Below are 19,859 nucleotides of genomic sequence, written 5' to 3' on the forward strand. Positions count from 1 at the left end.
AACTTCCAGTGTTTTCTAATATATTACAACGGTTTAAATAGCTACTTAGTAGAAATATTAACGAATGGGAACTCTTACCCCACTGAAGAAGGCATAAATTCCTTTTAAGAGAAGTTAATTTCTGAATTAAAATATGTCATACCTCATAAACCTACCCAAAAGCTAAACCGTCTTATTTGACAAATCTCAAAAAACTTAATTTGATACATGTCAATCAATACATTTATGTTCATAAGTGTGACTTACTTTATACTTGTCTGCAAAGTGAAAGTTAAGCTATTATTGTTTTTATTACAGTCCTGACAGAAAACCAGAACTGCATGACCCTAAAATTCTATTTATTTTTATCCATCACCATCAGATTTTTTTTCAACATTTAGTCAATTACACAGGTAGAAGCAAAGATTACAGCAAAGGAGGAAGAGTCAATCTGTGGGCTCAGTTTCAGTTATGGGACTTTCTTCACTTATGATGATGCCTGTAAATTAGGCCCTGATAATCTCTTTGATTACAAGGTGACAGAAACTTCATGGAGGTCATAAAAGGAAAATGTCCTGTGCCAGGGAACCAGTACATGCTGTGGACAGGCTAGCTGGGAAGCAGCTTTTCAGAAAAGGATCTACGGGGTCTTCAGGTTTGATATGAGCCAGCAATGTGCGCTTGCAGCAAACAAGGCCAACAGCATCCCAGTCTGCATAATGAAAAGTATTGCCAGCAGGTCAAAGGAGGGGATCCTCCTCCGCTCACCACTGATGAGGCTACATCTGGAGTGCTGGGTCCAGTTCTGGGCTCTCCAGTACGTAAAAGACATTGATAGACCAGAGTGAATTACATAGAAATAAATAAATATGTGAAATGCTACATTTATTATCATTAATTTTTCAGAAACCTAAATTCTTAGTATATCTTGGTTTTGGACTCTTAAACTGAGTGGCTGATATAACTACTAAAAAAATATACCATAGCATTCTCAGATGTTTCTTCTAGGTAAATTTTAAACATATAATAGCCATTAACACAAAGCAACTCTTCTAGATAACCTGCTGTACAGAGTGATTCACAAGGTTTTCAATTCCAACAGTCTCAGATGACGCAAAAAGTTATTTCCAGAACACTACTTTTCTTGTACTTTAAAATTACTTTCTTTGCATTTCTTCAGTAAAACCATTTAGACATTATTCCATACAAAATAGAAATATTCATGTAGCTTATACCATTGTTTGCATTCTATTCAGAAAACAAATCTCAAATAGATAAGTAGAACCATCCACAAAGAATACTGTTTTAAAGTACCCAGAGAGATTCAGAACTATTTTAACACAGTTCCTTTTAATCTGAAGCATAGATTCTGGAAAAGCTGGCTAAAAAGAATATATCAGTCTGTTTTAGTTCATCAGTGTTCTTTTCTTTTAAATGATAGAGTTAGAAACAGTCTTTTTTTTTTTTTTTTTTTTCACAACTTTCACCATGATATCCTTGAAATTAACCACAATTTATACATACTATAACAGAAAGGCATAGACACGTTTGGATAAAAGGAACTCATATAACTTAAATATACAGTTTCATCAAAATCAATATGATTCACAATATCTGGTACTACTGTTCTGAAAATTTATTTTACTGAAAAATAAGAAGATAGAAAAGTATTAAAATTAAAAATGTCCTGCCTTGACATATTTAAAATAAATCAGTTTCAGTTTTTCACGTTGAACCCAAATTTATTGGAACATTTAATGTTCATGTATACGCATGGAGGTAATATGGGATTTTTTTAAAAAAACCTTCCATTTCAATTTGTATCAGACCAAATTTTACATAGTGGAACATTTGTCCTCTGTACAATCCTCATAAATACACTAGTCATGTACATTTTTAAACTAATTTAAACAAACAGAAATTCCTCTGATTTACAATTACTTTTTTTTTTTGTTCAATGGGTGTGGTACTGAATCAGTGCTTGTAGACAGTTAATAAGGATTTGTGGATGACTAATCATTTGATCTCTCCCACTTGGATCAGATTCTTCTTTTCTGAAAACTGAGTAAATTAAAATGGGCAAGTTTTGAATTCCAAAAACTTGTAACCAAAGTTTAGAATAAGAAAACTGTTTTTAAGCTTGGGATATGCTGAGGGACAAGAGATGAGGGAAGATTTACTCCTCTCTTTTTTTTTTTTGGTTGCATATACATACATATATCCTAAAATTATATCATTAGTATGAGTTATGTAACTACTGCGAGGACCCTAATGCTCTATCCTTGTCACTAGCAGCTCCACTAACTGTTCTAGCAGTATAGCATTAAAGATGCATAATTTCACATTTCTCTAATCAGCCCAAAAGGTGTAAGGAGAACTTCTTGGCTGCCTTTTCCAATAAGATAATACAAAATGCTCCAGCAGTTCCTTTTAAAGTGGGAATTGCCCCTGAGTATCTTTAATTTACTTGGCAGGGGCTCCTATACATCCCACAAGAAGACAGGAAGTTCATATTAAGGAAGACATCTCCCTGTCTAAAATGGTGAGGAAAGAAACTGAAAAAGAAAACTGTCACAGGCTTCTTAAATCTAAACACAGCCTTAATTTTGCCTCATAATTTTTAGGCAGCACTGCAACCCTGTAAGGTGAGTACTTTTCAGCTATGTTCAGTATTTATTCATCTTTACTAAGAAAGGAAAGCAAGAACAAAAATACAAGATGTAGACATCATTATGGGGACACCCCACCCTGCTTCTGGTATTAAGTGAAAAATTTTTACAGAAATTTGACCACTATGTAAAAAATCACAACAACATCTGGAGGTTTAGATCTATTGGAATGGAATTGAGAAGGACCCACAGCTCTGGACCTCTGGCCTGCTGAGTTTAGTCATACCTATTTCCATCTTAAAATTATGTGAGATGTGTTTTCCCACATGGAAGACTCTCCCGTAACACACTTTTCATCCTAAATTCTTGTCTAAATTTATTCACCTCTAAATCACACCAGTTCTTGGTTTTTTTCGCTGACAATTTCTACAGTCTTGGAAAGCACTTTTTCCAATTTGAATTTATGTTCCTTGACCATGGATGACCACAAACTAAACCTATGTTCCAGATGAGATTTTATCACCACCTTTTCTAATTACAACTTTTTTTTTTCCAGATTGCATCACACTGGTTATTAATTTACGATTTAATAATATACCCAGGATATTCTCCTCCAATGACACTTCCAAATTAATGAGACCAGGGTAATTGTTGAATCATAGAACATCTAAAGTTGGAAAGGACCCATAAGGATCATTGAGTCCAACACCCTGTTCCTCACAGGACTAACTAAAACTAAACAATATGACTGAAAACAACATCCAGATTGTCTTACAATTAGTCCCCAACATGGTCTTTACCATATAATAAAATTTCCTGATGTTCTTCTTGCCCTTGCCCTCAAAGACAAGCTTCTTCCTCTGTACAGACATTTTATCACACCTTTTTGCAATCAGATTTCTTCATGACAGTCCTGCGTTTGTCTTCAAAACATCAGACAAAACTGACCAAGAACACTGAGATTAAAGATTGATATATCTACTACGGTGGATAGCTCCTTTTCTTTCCTTTTACCCAACGCCTCTGGGTTTGAGAAAGCCTGAAAGTAAGTTTATTTTTGGCAAGTTTTACTTCCTTTTCCTCTCAGACTTTCTGAATTCATTCCTGATACTGAACTGCAGTCAATTCATTTATTTTTTCAAGTTTTCTTTAAGATACTTCTATGCTCTGTGGCATCTGACAATGTGTTATGTTGTCTTTTTTAGCATTCTGTAAAGAACCATTTCACTTGCATGTAAGAGAAGCTACAACAGAAGGCTCAACTGTAACCGAGACTGTAAAAAACCAAGACTTTTTAATTCAAGTGCAGACAAGTATTAAGAAAATGTCCTCCACAGCCAAGTGCCTAACTATGCATTTACCTAAAGTGTTTAACTATATGCTTACCTGACAGTTTGGTACACTTGTAGTAATTTATCTTATTACTTACACAAAATAAGAATATATTTTAGATTCAGTAACCACTGCAGAATTTTAGTCAGCTTTATCTTACAGCCTACTCCTGCATGATGTGTGAATGGAACCTTCCCAGAATAAACCGTGGTTCATTTTAACATTTTGAGCTCAAAGGTTTTCTATCTAGTGGGGGAAAAAAACCCCAAACCCTACACTTTCATGACAAACTTGTTTGTCATTGGCAAATTAATTTTCTTTGTTTGGAAAATTTCCATTTTGTTGTTGTAATATGAGCCTGGTCACTAGAGATTTTAGGAAGGGCCAGTCAGTCATACTAGATCTCCCATATTTTAGTTTCTTATATATCTGTCTTTGTCATGATCACAACCACTAAATGGTTCAAATATAATTTTAAATATATATTTAATAACTAATTAAATGTGTGATTTTACTAATTACTGAGGGAAGAGAACTGTTGCAGATGGTAATTTTATTAATATTATTTTAACTTTGTGACTAAAAGCTCTATTTTTGTCACTGCTTTAGGACATGTAGTTAGCTTATTTTATTGTAACTTAATATTGTGAATATATTGTATATATTAAAATTCATTTCAAATCCAATATTATTATATCTTGAAAAAATTAGCCATGTCCCTTTTAAAAGAAAGAAGTACGGGTTCTGTGGGTTTTGCAGGTTTTGCGTTTTAAGACAAATACTGAGCAAGTATAAGCCAGCAGAAGAATTCTCTTTTCTTAAAACTTCAAAATAGACTTCAAATTTAGAACTCTCAGTAGACTTTGACTTGGATTTCTGATTTAGTTTAAACTATAACTGTAAAGAAAATGTGCAGTACAGAGATTGTGGTCATCCTCCACATTCTGAATGTTTCTATAACATAGATATTTTTATCTAGGCCTTTGAGTCAGATCTGTTTTATATAACTAACATTATACATTTTCTTCCTTTACAGGGACATCACTAGACACTTCCTGGTTAAAAGTCAAAGCATTTGAAATGACAATTAGTGGCCAATTTTCTTCTATGATCATGATTCTAGTACTGAAAAACACTATGCCCTTTCTTAAGGAAAATTATCATTAAAATAAAATACATTAATCCAATATTGAAAAACAACTGCTGTAATTAAACAGAAATTGCTGAAAAAATAGTGTATTTTTAAAATAAAAGAGTAATCATTTTTAGTAAGTAGGTTAGAATAGTATTTGGTATTATTTGGTAGTAAAAGAAGGAGGAGATTAACCAGGCTAATTAAATTAGAGTGGATATCCCCGGGAAACAAACAAAAACCAAAACAAACCAAAGACAAAAAACCAAACCACAACAAAAACTATTCAATTTATTATTAAACTGTAAATTAGTAAAGCCTTCTCAGAACTCTCTATCAGTAACAGCCTGAATTTATGAAAAGAAAAAGTCTTGTGCCGAAGTCTCCTGAATTAAGGAATCTGAAGAAAGCTTCACTGACTGAGTGGAAAATACACCAATTTATGTGGCAATTGCATGGATGCCAGATGTAATTATAGCACCTTTCACTGTTTTCATGATGCAGAGCATATTCAAGTGAATTAAATTAAGAATTTGCTGCCATTCCGCCTCCCAGAAAGCAGACAAGAAAACAAGAAACTCTAATCTGCCATATGCAATTGCTGCAAATCAAAGGAATGTTATAGAAATACCATTTCAAGTGGCCACCCTATTAGAGCAGGAAGCTGTCATTTTTTCTCTTGTGAACAGTTAAAGCATATGTATACATATGCCAGGTTTGCCACCTCTTTCAGACAGTATGGTTAACAGTTTTTTAAAGTACATTTCTCTCAGCCTCATATAGGCTGGTTTAACCAGCAGGACATTATTATCAAGCATTGTTTTCCACTGATGTGCTGTACCTGTCCCATTGTCTTCAGATTGTTACTATTTCCAAATCACTATGCTATGGTGTTGTTTAACCCCAGTGAGCAACTAAGCACCACACATCCACTTGCTCACTCTGGTCCTCCCAGCAGGATGGGGGGAAAAGAACTGGAAGGGTAAATGTTAAAAACCTCATGAGTTGAGATAAGAACAGTTTAATAATTGAATAATAATAATAATGTAATTAAAAGGAAAATAACAAAGAGAAATAGAACCCAAGAAAGACCAGTGATGCTAATGAAAACTATTGCTCACGACCAACCAACGGACAACCAGCCAGACCTGAGCAGCAGCCCCCAGCCAACCTAGCCCCTAGTTTATTGCTGAGCATGACACCATATGGTGTGGAATATCCCTTTGGTCAGTTGGGGTCAGCTGTCACAGCTGTGTCCCCTCCCAGCTTCTTGTGCACCCCCAGCCAGCTCGCTGGTGGGGTGGGGCGAGAAGCAGAAAAGGCCTTGACTCTGTGTAAGCCCTGCTCAGCAGTAACTAAAACATCATCCCTGTGTTATGAACACTGTTTTCAGGACAAATACAAAACATAGCCCCATGCTATCTACTCTGAAGAAAATTAACTCTACCCTATCCAAAATCAGTACATATGGAAGAGATATTTTCTGGATTTAGTGGTAGTGGATTCTTGGTTTACTCTACTGTGACTGATGTAATTCCTGTAAACACCAGCTTTTCACTTTGGCATAGATGTCTGCATCAAACTTTTCAGCTAATTGAGCATTTAAACAAAACTGACTTTTTTTGATGCAGATGTCATTATCTAATCACAACCCAAACTCTTTTAGCAAACCTATGTCCAGTGTAGCTCTAAATGGCTGTAAAGGTACATTTTGTTCTTCATTTGTTCTGTAGCTGTACAGACATGGTTCTACTGTCTGAAAACCTCTGTGCAAGTTGGATGGTAGGCCTGAGTTTACATGCACAACTCCAGCGGTATCTGGCAGCCTGTATGGCTGCAATTTGAGTTACTGTGTATAAATGCTTTTTTCTGTGTTTAAAAGTAGCAGAGAAGAGTAAATGATGGTGAGTAAAATAGTTGTTAGATTGTGGTACAGTCAGGATGGAAATATATTTTAACAGAAACAGTCAGTGGAAATGGAACAGAATGAGGTGTTGCTGTCATCGTAACAATAAAGTAAAATACAGAGACATTAGATAAAGTTCGGTCCAGTAAGACATACAGCATCAATTCTTCAAATATTTTCTAGTCAAAGGGAACCAGCTTACATAACCATCTACACAAAACAGGCATGAACTGGACTATAAGAAAACAGTGGTCTTCAGCTTCCAAAAATATTTTCAGATTCTCTGAAGGAATTCAGTGGCAAGGAGCCACCACTTGGCAGCCCAAGAGGTGGGCAGCAGAGTCACTGGAAGCCAGAAACCTGGCTGTTTCTTTTTCTATTTAACCAAACAATATTTTTTCCCAAAGACATTACTACCAAACACATTAAATGGCTTAACACCTAAACAGGTACAGTGCTTGCAATCATCCAAATCTTCGAAATTTAAGACTACTTTTAAGAAACAATCCTCACCTTGGAAAGAAATCTAAGATTAGCTTAGATTTTTAGTATGGTTTATGCAACCTGATGCATCCACAGTCAAAATACATTATTTCAAAAGAATAAGATATTAAAACTTAATGGTGAATTCTTTATCTAATGGATTCACTGTTAAAAGCCAGATGGGACCACCAGACCTCCCACAGAACTCAGGCCATTAACTGACCTAGCAGTATACTGAACCTAGCAGTTTGATTTTGACTAAAGCACATGCTCCCAAAAGCATGCAGTCATGAGGTAGAAAATATCACCTATTTCCTTGACTGAATATTCCAGTCGTGAATTATAAAATCAAAGGTCTGCCCTTTATTTGGCAGTGTGCACCTCTAATTTCCAACCATTGACTCCTGTTACCCTCTTTCAGACTGTTAGTTCCCAGTATTTCTCCTTATAAAGGTACTGCCATATTCTCATGAAGCTGACCTTTCTGAAAAACTAAATACTAAAAAATTTGTCACTATAAAGCCTTTTCTCCCACTCCTAGTATTATTTGTTCTTTTCAGCTTTTCAACGTTCTGTAAAAATATAGATGAATGAAATTAATATTGATATTTCAATAATGCTATCTGCCAGTACCAACTTCTGATGTAAATTTAACTTTCCTAATCTTTTCACAACATATAAATAATCTATTTGAGAGTTGCACTGGGCTTTGTTATTATTTTGTTTTGTGAGTTTTTGTTTTTCTTATTAGTGTTTTGGGAACTCATTTTGAGCTGCTTTACTCTTAGTTTACATAGTTATGGTTCTCCTGGATACAGGCCTACCCTCCTCAGTTCTAACTGTAAGACTTTGCATTTATTGCATTGAGTGGCCCAGGTTATCAAGCAATCTGGGTTGTTTTGTAGAATGCACTGTTCTCATGGTTGTTCATCATTCTGTCATTTTTGTGTCATCCAAAAACTTTACCAGCAGTAGTCTGATGGTTACTTTTAGCCCACACGGAAAGAATCTGAATCGAGTTGGCCTTACACTAATCCCTGGAGAGCCCCGGTGGAATCTCTTCCTTTCATAGTTCATAGCCATTTAATATGTGCTTTGCTGCTACTACTTATCGCTACCTATTTAAGAAGAATGGCATGTGACTTGGCAGTTATCTTTTTCAGTATAACTTGCCATTTCATAAAACAAAGAAATTCAGTTTCTTCCCATGACCTTTTTGCTAGAAAAACACAAGGAAATGCATTATTGCTATTTCTATATTTTTATTGGCTAAATTCTTTCTCAGCTCCTCTATTTTTTTCTTTTTGCCTAAATCTGCCAACCTCCTGTTACAGATTTCCTTTTGCTTCGCCTTTCAGAAAACTGACACACATTTACAATCTTCAAATTTCTTTATGTAATTCTTTATTCAGAGAGAATTTGTCACACTTCCTAGTCTGGGCACTGGACAATATAGTTCTCCATTAATCTAATACTGTTTCTAGAAGAGTCAACGTTTCAGGGTGAAAAACAGGAAAATTCTGCGATTTTTTTTGATGTGCAGATTCTGAAAAGAGTTCACAAAAGGGCTAATTCCTCCATTTTCTGAAATCGTTTATCAATATGTTATGTCCTGAAAATGTGCAGGTTGTTTCTTTTGAAGTATAAATTGCACATAAGTTCCTATGAATTTCCAGGCAGCAAAACAGAGTTAAACATTCTTTCAAGCAAATCCCCTATCTGAGTGGTTTTGACCTCTCCTAAAATTGCTTATCCATTATTGAAGATTTTATTTTTTTCCACACAAAACTGTTGAAGTGAGGTATGTAGGAGTAGAAAAAAGCCTTAAAGACAGACTTTGACTTAAACAAAAATATTCTTATGTCTAGTAGCAACATGCCACTATATACTAGTTCTCTTAATAAGTGTGCATGATGAAATAATTGAATTTATAACAGAAGACACTTCAGTGGCTTTGCATTGACTCGTGATTTCCTTGGAACTGAATTAGGGGCATTTCTTTAGTTCTGAAGAAACATATGGTTAGGAGCAAACAGGGCTAAATGATCAGGTTCTCCATTTTCAAGGCAGCTATGAAATGTACCTAGATACAGATATACATGACTAATGGATAACTTAATGCTGCTTAAATATTGAGGATTTCTCCACAACAGATTACTTGTTGTGATAAGAGGAACCAAGCAAATGATGTGAGTGTGAAGACAAGGCAAGGGCAAAGAATTCTGGAAAGGAGGAAATTACTCATTAAGTGTGATTTCTTCAGATTTAAACTTCTTATAGGTGTATTTAATCCTTGATGAGAAGGAACAACCTTACGTCACGAGACAAACAAAACAATTAAGTAAAAAGAGGATGCATTCAGTAACCTCTGAACACAGCAGATGGGAATTAAGTAGAGGAATCTTCTCAAAGGAAATCCCATTTGACTAGAAAGAGCTTAAAACTATCTGAAAACTACTTATACTTACAATCTTGGAAACACCCCTCTCTTAAAACAGAAATAGTGTTGACTGCCAGTATCAAACACTGCTTCTTGTAATGTCACTTACCTTCCAGACTACATAAAAATGTATTTAATCTATAGTTTGAATGAAAACGATAAAATAATAGACAGCTGAAAGTTAAAGCTGCTAATATTTCACTCATAATTCAAAGCTCATTTTTACTGCATTTATTATGGAAAGAAAAATAAAGATGGAACCATGGACTTAACTTCATGTTTCTCATCTTCTTGAATTAAATTAGACTTTTATGCAATTTTTTTTTTTTTAGTAAGTACATGATAATGTATCTAAATAATTGGAGTTAATTAACATAGTTGACCCTTATGTTGAATATACTGTTGTTTCTTTTCAGAGCTGATCACCTTGATAAGAGGGACCAGAAGAGAGACAATGACTCTAGGTAAGACAAAAAAAAACTTTTAAAGAGGGTCAAAATGGTGTCCAGCTAATTAAAAAAGCTGAATGCAACATACAATCTTGAAAAGATTCCACATTTGGACAAAATTTCATGTGCTGACTAATTTAATTACAATTGACAGACAAGGTCAAGATATATAATTCAGATCATGTTAGTAAGAAAGCTTGTTTAGCCAACAGACCAAGCATTTATATGGTTGTTGCATTCTTTTTTTCCCTATGATACTTACGCTTTACACACCCATAGGCATTCCACTTAACCGCAATGCTTCATTGACCCATGCGTAACACGTTAAGGACCTTATAGCAGTATAGCATAATTTATAATTGTTATAAGTCATTTAGAGTCCAACCTTACTCAGCATTTAAGTATGCTTATCTCTAAAGTGCAAATGAAATACAATGAGGCTGGTGTCAATATGGAAATGTGAAACACTTTTCCCATGTATCCTAGCTACTTGAATCACAATGAAACCATTTCTGTTTGACGTGTTATGATAGTGGCTATGCAAGCTAAAGTCTGTTCAAAGCAAAATCATCACATTCAACAATCAGCAAAATACCATCAGCAAAAATTCTTCATTTTGGAAAGTGCTTTAGTGGTAGATTTAGTACACCAGAGTGTAAATACATATATATGTATGTATGTTACAACAACTACCTTACAAATATGATTTATTGGTTTTCTTACAGGTCCTTGAAAGAAAAACCCTAGAAACAAAATATTATTGCAATGTTTTCTGTAAAAACAAAACCAAAAACATTTTAACTAAGAAAAATTTATAAATTCATTGAAATCTTAGTACTTGGAACAAAATCTGAATTCTCTTGCACAATGAAAAATATTAGTTCAAACTCCACATAGGAGAAAAAGTGTCTATGAACTGCATTCTGGATAAACTGAACACTGACTAAGGAACCACCTAGATCAAAAACAGATATTTTCGAATGCCGAAAATGTGTCTGTGGTAGTATTAAGTGTGCTACAGTTTTCATAACTTTCTGGTGCACAAAAAAAAATGATGTTATATAAATAAAATTTAAAGAAATCCTATAATGAAACTTCTGATATGTGTGTTCACAAATGTTATTTTCTTTCTTAGACCCAACAGCCACAAAATCGTTGTCTATTAGGTGACATAATAGGTAGCTATTGACTTCTGTTGAGATTCAATCAGGATTTATTGACCTGAGAGTTAGATATTGATCTAGTCAGAGAAAAGATAAATCTCTACCTAGAGGTACAATAAATCTTACAGTTGGCTGAAAACAGAAGTCTGTGTCATTCCATTGTTACAGGTGCACTGCTATCAAGAAAATGACTACTGAATTAGTGAAGTGGTGTAGCTTGTTGAAAAGAGGCATCACAATAAAGTCACACAAAACATAAAATATGACCAGTCCATGATAGGACACAATTTTATAAATTTGCTTCTCTTTTTGATTTGACTGAATTCAGTATCCTGTAAGGTGGACAGTGTCTGCTTTACATATTAGCATTGAACACCACTGGATTTGAAACTGAAGCTTGTCTGCATTTGAAATTATTCTGAATTTAGACAAAGCACAAATTTGAAAATACAAGTGCTGACTTTTAATAGCTCTTACAAGAGCAACACTTATTTAGAAATAACTCCACATACGTTTTGTTTTATCATCAGCCCTGGGAAAGCCAGGACCTTGTCACAGGTCCCACCCACAGTGAGGAAAGTTATACAACTTTATGAACCCAGTCACAAGGACCACAATTTTATACACCATAAATCACAAACTTCTATGCTGGGTTCTGTAAAAAAGGAAAAAAAAAAAAAGATCTTCTTTCCTTTTCCTCTTCCTACCTACCATTCTCATATATAAGCATTGAAAAATGCAAGATTAGCCTTTGTTTTGTACCTTCAGGTTTCAATTATTTCTCTGACAAAATAAGGAAATCTATCAACTAACAACTTGATTTCCCTGATCAATCAGCAACCAGTTAATAAACTACAATAATCTACATGACCCCGTCAGATGAATGAAATATTTATATAGTTGCATAACAAATGTACAAATGCACCTTTTCAAGCTCAGTCTAAAACACAGCAATTTGATTAAAGATTAAGTGAGCCTGTGTAACTTTCCAGTGTCTCAAACTTTTATACGATTTGGTTATGCATTGGCAACACAACATACTGTAATATTTGAAACTTGCACTGAACCAACATTAGCTGTTTAAATCTTCCAGAAAATTTCCAGAAGGAATTTTTTACTGACTGGAATGACATGCCGAAATATTTTAGGGTACTACTGAAAGACAGTATTGGAAAACAGCATGACCAAAGATGAAGAACTGAAATACAGATTTTTTTACAGATATAAATATTTTGGAAATTGTAACAAATGAAATAAAAATGCTTGCAAAATTCTACCTACTTTTTTAAATAAGACTTGCCTAAAAATTATACTTTCAATGAGTTTACTTGTCTGGATAATGAATTTGTGATCTACACAGTGCAAGAAAACAGACCAACAGCAGTGTCAAAAAGCTTTTTCCCTTCTCTAGGGTTCTATCTAGTGTAAACACTTGCCTCACGAGGACCTGGAATGAATCAAAAAAGTGGACTGCAATACCCTCTGTCTGCCCTTTCTAAAGGACATAAAATTTCCTAAAATTATTTCTAATTTCTCTATTTCATATCAAAACCTCACAGTAGGATAATATAGACAAAAGATAATAGGGTACCTGGATTTACAATTTGGTACAAAGAGCCAATGATTGTTTACCAAATGTATATTCTAACTAATGATGTAAAGGTTCATTCAAACTTATTCAAATGAAGCTGTAAAATGATCACTAGAAAATAAACTTTCAATAAAAACAAGCAAGGCTGCCTTCTGTAACATGGTTGACCTTAAAGTAGGCTATTACTATACCTTTTGAATATGAATGAGAAACAAAAACATAAATGACTCACTCTTCTACTAACATTTAGGAGGACTAGGAATGCTTTTAAAATTTCTTAAAGAAGTAGGCTATTTAAAGTCCAATCCTTCACTTTGTTGAAGTACCTATCCCAAGGCTAAACTGTTATTCTTGACCTAATTTTTCTTGAACAATATGTCACTGGCTATATACAACTATTTGTTTCCAATTATTATGACAGAATGAAACAGAGATTCAGAGCAGTATACCAGTTTTCACTCTGAATTTCTTTCACCATTTTTCTTAAACCTAGTGAAACAGAGAAACTTATTTGCCCAGTGTTTTATTTCTCTATGTCTGTAGAGGAAGTTTTTCCTCTAAATTTAATCTACCATAGCAAGCATTTCTCTGTATGTGTAGCTCAGTTTTCTAAATCTCCAGAGTGGCCTGAGGTAATATGAGACAGTATACCTGAAGCAATTTACATATACCTATGTATACAGTATCTGATATGTAAATAAAAAAAAGCATTTCATCTTATGTACCAGGCAAGAACCTATAAAAATACATGGTATCAGGAGGCCAGCCATAAGGAATTCTAATCAGAGTGGACGGGAGCTTTCCTTGTACAGGAAACGCAGCAATTATGGCTTGCTATGTTTGGAACTGTCAGGTGTTTTTCTTGTCCACTCTTCTTAAGATCTTCTTGAAGTACACACATGATGAAGGTGAGCAGGACCTCACATTGTTGATCTTGGTCTGGTATAAATCCACATACTTCAAATCAAGATAATGAAGCTATGCTGATTTACATTGGTAAAGAATCTTATCTTTTATTTTTAGGCAAAAAGCTTCTTACCATAATTAGGGCTAAGTTGTCAATCTACTGATGAGTTTTTGCTCTGCAGGTGTTAACGGAGAGGGGACCTCATATCAGGGAAGACTGTCTTACATGAGCAAGGTTGTTGTTACAGCTCCTGAGAATCTGGTGATAATTACACTTTGCTTACATCATAATGTTTCTAAAATCACACCTGAAGAGTAAAATATGTATTTGTGAATCTGTATTTTAAGGTCAGGAATGGGAAACATAGACTGCATGCCTATTTGGGCCATTTGCTTCCTCTTGGGAACCGACAATTAAATTGAAATCTCTCTACTTCCAACCCTACACTTTCTTTCATGTAAATATGAAAGAAATTTTAGACTGTCCAGAGTCTTTGCCGTGTTGTCTTACTTGCAAAAGCCCAGCATACAAGTGAAACCTATTACCTACTACTGGCACAAAGTGGTGCTCCAATATATAACGAGCAAGAATTATAGAAAGAGACTTTATAAGCAGTGTATTTCTACTAACGAAACCCTTATGGAGAAATTTAGGACTGCATCTTCTGAGACAAGCTGTATGTAAACCCACAGCGGGAGTGTAACTGAAAGAAAATTTTGAATCCCTAAAGCTCAGTTGTTGTAAATTAACCCAAACATTGAAAATTAAATAGGTCTAGAGTCAGGAAGTACCTACAAAGAACAATGTATTTCCTGGAGTTAGTACAGTTATTTGCAAAACTTTGTTGTAACTCTCAGGAAAGTAAAAATTTCCATATTTTAAGTTATTTTCATATGTGATTAAATGATACAGCTATTTTCTGCAGTATTTGAGTAGCTCTGCTAGTTATATTAGGAAACATAACTTCCAATACATAGAGTTGACCAGAAAGTGGCGGTGGTGCACAGTAGCTGCTTTAGCACCACTAGAAGTTGCCCATTTATGTCAACAATATCTTCTTAATTTTGATTAGAAGTTCTTGTACGCTTGTAAAACTCACTTTTAGTGAGGAACATTTTCCTGTATATAGGACAATTGCCAGCTCGGCCTCAGAAGATATACTATCCTAATAAATTCTTTTAATACTTTCAAAGACTTATTAAAAAGTTGCATTCTGATTGTTGGCATCTGAACAGTAAACCTTAAAAACATATTTTGACATACATAAAATTTTCACATGGTGATCCATTACAGTGATACAATATCACTTAGGGTTTTTTATAAACTGTGTTGCAGAAGCCATTTACAGAAAGATTGGAGAACAGACTTTTATTAACCTTTTTAAAAGAGGTCATTTATCAAATGGACAATGACACATATATCCTCAGAATCTTCAGATAATTTAATGGTTTACATATATATAGTTTGCAAAGGACACAGCTATATTGCTGTGCTTTGAACAAATTATTTTTTTTCAAGAACAAGATATTAAAAGTTTCTAAAAGCTGTCTCAAACCATTAATTCTTCTATTTTTGGTCTTGTTCTGGGAAAGAAAAAAAAGCCCTAGAAAATCGTTTTCTTTACATGATAGCAAGACAATATAGATAAAAGGTGTAATTTTCAAACATAAATATCTGAAAACAGTCATTTAAAAACATGGCCTGTAACTAAGTGTGTCCATTTATCCCTGAGAATTCATACCTAACACTGGGCAATGATATTTCAAAACATTGACTTCACCATTAATTTCTTGTTTCTAAAAAACTCATTTTCAAAAGAACACAAAGGACATATTTAAAGATTCAGTCTTGCTGTGTAAAACAGGGGAAAGCGATTAGCCTTGCTAAACCTGATAGTAGAAAATGGGAGAAACGGGGGTTTCATCATTTACTATGTCATACCTTGGATAACGTTACCACTTATTAGCAACTGATAATTTATGACTGCATAAGTAATATTGACCAAATGTTTAGCAGAACATTTAGGACAACAGTCCAAACAGATCAGTGGTGGCCTATCATTTAGCAGTCAGTCCAACTTCCCCATCAGTGCCAGGTAAGAATCATAAACTGGGACTCCCTTGTCCTGGAGACCAAATGGATGCCCATGACAGACCTAGTGCTTCACAGAGCACTAGACGAACTGACTATGGCTGCACGTGCTTCTGGCCCAGAGCTCCTTCTAACTTTTATATGCAGTACAGTCATGATGTACAGCAAATACTTAGCGATGATTAGAAAGCATCTCTGGCCAACTGACTCCCAAGCCACCCCTTTGACCCACAGCTATCTGCGCTTTGCATTTTCAAGCTGTAGAAAGGTGCTGCTCAGAGTATGATTGCTCCAGTTCATACATAGAAAACCATTATATCTTGATTTCAGGAAAAGTGCTACACTTCAGAGTCCAGAGATACACAATGTCTTCCCTTGTAAAATCTGCCGTTGTAGCTCTGTGCATTTTACAAGTTCTTACTATTTATTTGAGCTTTATGTCTAACACAGAAGGAACCTTTTTTAAAGTTGTCCCAATTCAACATGTGCCCTTAGAAACTTTTTAAAAAGCTATTTCTAGCAAAGGACTGAAGACATGTCTGTGTATGACAGTCCTGCATAAACATCATAAATTCTTATAAATCTGTCAAAATGGAATTTTTAATTTTCTGTTGTAAGACTATTGTTATTATATGGGCACACAAAAGGACTGACTTGTCAGCACCTGGGATTTATAACTTAAAACCATATTCTATAATGGCATAAAGAGCATCATGGTAATTATAGATGTGTTTACTGAGTGCAATATTCAAAGGGACATGCTGAGCAAACAGCAAGAAAATATATGGAGAACTTAACATTCTCTCAAACTCCAAAAAGAGTTTAAATTTTTTCTCCACCTGCTTATAATATCTTAAACGCTGAATTCCAGAGCTTTACTTTAGCCCTTCCATGAGCAGTGCAGGCATTAAATAGCATAAAATGCAAACACTGCACGCTTGCAAACTGAAGGCAAACCGAGAACTGCTTGACAAGTCCTCCATATAGATACAATCTATTCCTTCAGAAAACTTCAGAAAACTTGTATCATAGAATTGTCTCAGGGATGTGTGTATTATTTTTCTTTCAGTAAAATATTTTTTTTAAAACTGCCAGGCCTGCAATTATAACCCTAAGTCTGAAAGATATGCAACAGTTTTTTGACTTGTGCCTCATTATTAAGGCTACACTTTCTCTGTAGGAAATAGGGTCTATTTTTAGTGGTGCAAAATATAAACACCCCCAATATATTATTATACTATGCATACATCTTAATGCGCACTACCAACCAAATGATGCTTTCTGATGTTCTAGAAGTGCTTATGCAAATGCTTAAGAATTTCCGCCAATTTTCAATGTCCTTCAGCTTTAGTCTGAGTATTTCTAAATAATAGAGGGTCATCTGTGAACAGCGTATTCAGGAACACAGAACATCTCAAGAAATCCACTGAAATATTCTGAAACACTTTAGTATAGATTTTTCTTCACGTAAGAACTCATATTTAGATTACTTAAACACTGCATCAGGTCAACAACTGTGAATATTTCTGCATTGTTAAAAGGGGCACTTTTTCTTCTTGTTTTGTTTTCTTCTGTGGTTATCTATCTTAGTTCACAGCATGGTGATATTCTCACTTCCCTGCTTAAGAACAATACAATTAGCTTAATACAATGAGCTTCTTTGAGCAACAGGAACACTGGGTACAGCATACAATGCAAGAGTTATCAATAACTCATCCAAAAAGAAGGACTCATGCAAAAAAAAGGAAGAGGGAAAGAAAAGATGAGGATATTCCAAGCTCCTTTCATGCTGCGCACGTACGTGTGTGTGTGCCTATGTTCAGTTCCTTCCTCTCTCCTTTTGAAAAGTGGAAAGAAGGGTCATGAAAGGAGTACAATTATCATATGATATTCTAGCTTCCAATTTTCAAATTAACATATATGAGAATCTTACACTGATAACATTGCTGCACAACTAAACCAAAAACTTAGAAAAAAAGGAGCAGATTTTTAACCAGGGCTGCCATCCATCTTGGGTTTTTTCCCAGGTATGTTCTGCATACCTGTCTGAAATTTTATCTAGACAGGCTTTAAGAATTCTGCATGTTTTCCAGACACACAGCAAATCTAACCAGCTGATGATTCCAATGGGATGTCTCATACATCTGGCTTTGGATTTACTATGGATGTGCTACATAGATAGTAAGAACCTACACAGCCAGTTTCATGCATCCAGGGAGTAAAGAGACCTTCCACTGTAAATTAAGTCTTTACATGCCCCATAGTTTGGTGCATCCTGAAAGTAATGAACTTACTGACCTTGCTCAGGGCAACTACAGTTTGTATATGTAGTTGTCTGACACAGATTAATATATATTTCTGGAAATGTCAGATGGAAACATGAGACCCCTTCCTCCACTGAGTCAACTCTGTGTTTACTGTCTCCTAGTGTTTCCATGTTTTGTTCTTTACCTACTTTTCCCAGCAATCCATTCAGCCCATTCATCCAAAGACAGCTCAGGAGCAAGCTTGTTCATTCCTGGCTAGGCTAATCTTGCATCTCAAGAGAACACTCATTTAGTCACCTCAGCAGCTCTGGGTTATTGTTTGTCTGCTATGTAATAGATTTAAAAAATAGAAAAGTTTGAATTTTACAATTTTTAAAGGAACATAGTATGTTTCCAGGAAAAAAAAATAGTTTAACTTTTCCTATGAGCTAAGGAGTGAGTATTCCACCACGAAAATCACTGTGGCAGCAATGAAAATAATATAATCTCTATCATCCCTCCTTCCAACACATTTAGTAACCTGAATTATTCTTTAATCTCTACATGGATACAATCTACAAGAATATCAGTTTCAAACACCAAGTCTTACTGCCATAAATCTGCCCAAGTATAAAGTAAAAGAATCACAAAGAAACAAGTCTTCCTGTCCTAGGTTAAACTACATTTGAGACATTATTGACACATTTTTCTAACATGCTTTAAAGACATCCTTTAGGGAAGTTGGCATTTCTTAACCAGGCAATCTATTCCAGTTGTTTAACAATCCCATTACAATTTTCTCTAATGACTAGCCTGAATTTTTCTAGCTACAGTACAAACTCATTCCTTCTTGTTCTATTTTCCTTAAAACCAAAATTTAGTGAGATACAGACGGGCCAGAATATACATCACTGACTATAAATGTATTTTTTTGTTTTGCTTGCTTATTTATGGATTATTTTTTATTTAAGCAGAGATTCAGTCAGACCATTTATAATCAGAACCCAAGTTTAAGACAAATATCTTAAGTAATTTATGTACAAACATGCTATTGTAGGATAGTGCTATCCTCTTTGGCTTTTTTTTTAATGAATTAATGAGAAGAAAGACTAATTTGATACCTTATTTTGCAGTGTGCCAGTTATAACTATATTTCACCCTTCTCAGTGGTGTTAACTGACAAGAGTTAACTGTACCACACACTACATTCTCACATATAGCTGTTGAGCAACACTGAAATAATTTTCCAGACCATTAGGTGCATTCCCCACCTAAAAGACTGAGATGCTGAAAATAACACAGAGCTAATTCAAACAAGTACATGCCGGTGCAAACCTGTCAAATGGCAAAACACTGCAAGGATAATGGGTTTTCAATCACCACTTAAAATCCTCTACTTGAATGCAATGTTTGTGTTTGATATTGTGGTGGATTGACCTTGGCTGGACACCAGGTGCCACCAAGAATCTTTATCACTCCCCTCCTCAGCAGGATGAGGGGGGTGGGGAAGAAACTTAGATGGAAAAAAAAC

At 34.8% G+C, this 19,859-nt stretch overlaps 1 protein-coding gene across 1 annotated transcript in view; it reads right to left on the reverse strand.

Moving 5' to 3' along the window:
• The window catches only part of CDH18 (cadherin 18), a 206,140-nt gene that overhangs the window by 78,043 nt on the left and 108,238 nt on the right, over window positions 1-19,859 (reverse strand). The gene's annotated exons all lie outside the window — the stretch shown is intronic.

The sequence above is a fragment of the Phalacrocorax carbo genome, chromosome 2, assembly GCF_963921805.1.
Source record: "Phalacrocorax carbo chromosome 2, bPhaCar2.1, whole genome shotgun sequence".
Lineage (NCBI taxonomy): Eukaryota > Metazoa > Chordata > Aves > Suliformes > Phalacrocoracidae > Phalacrocorax > Phalacrocorax carbo.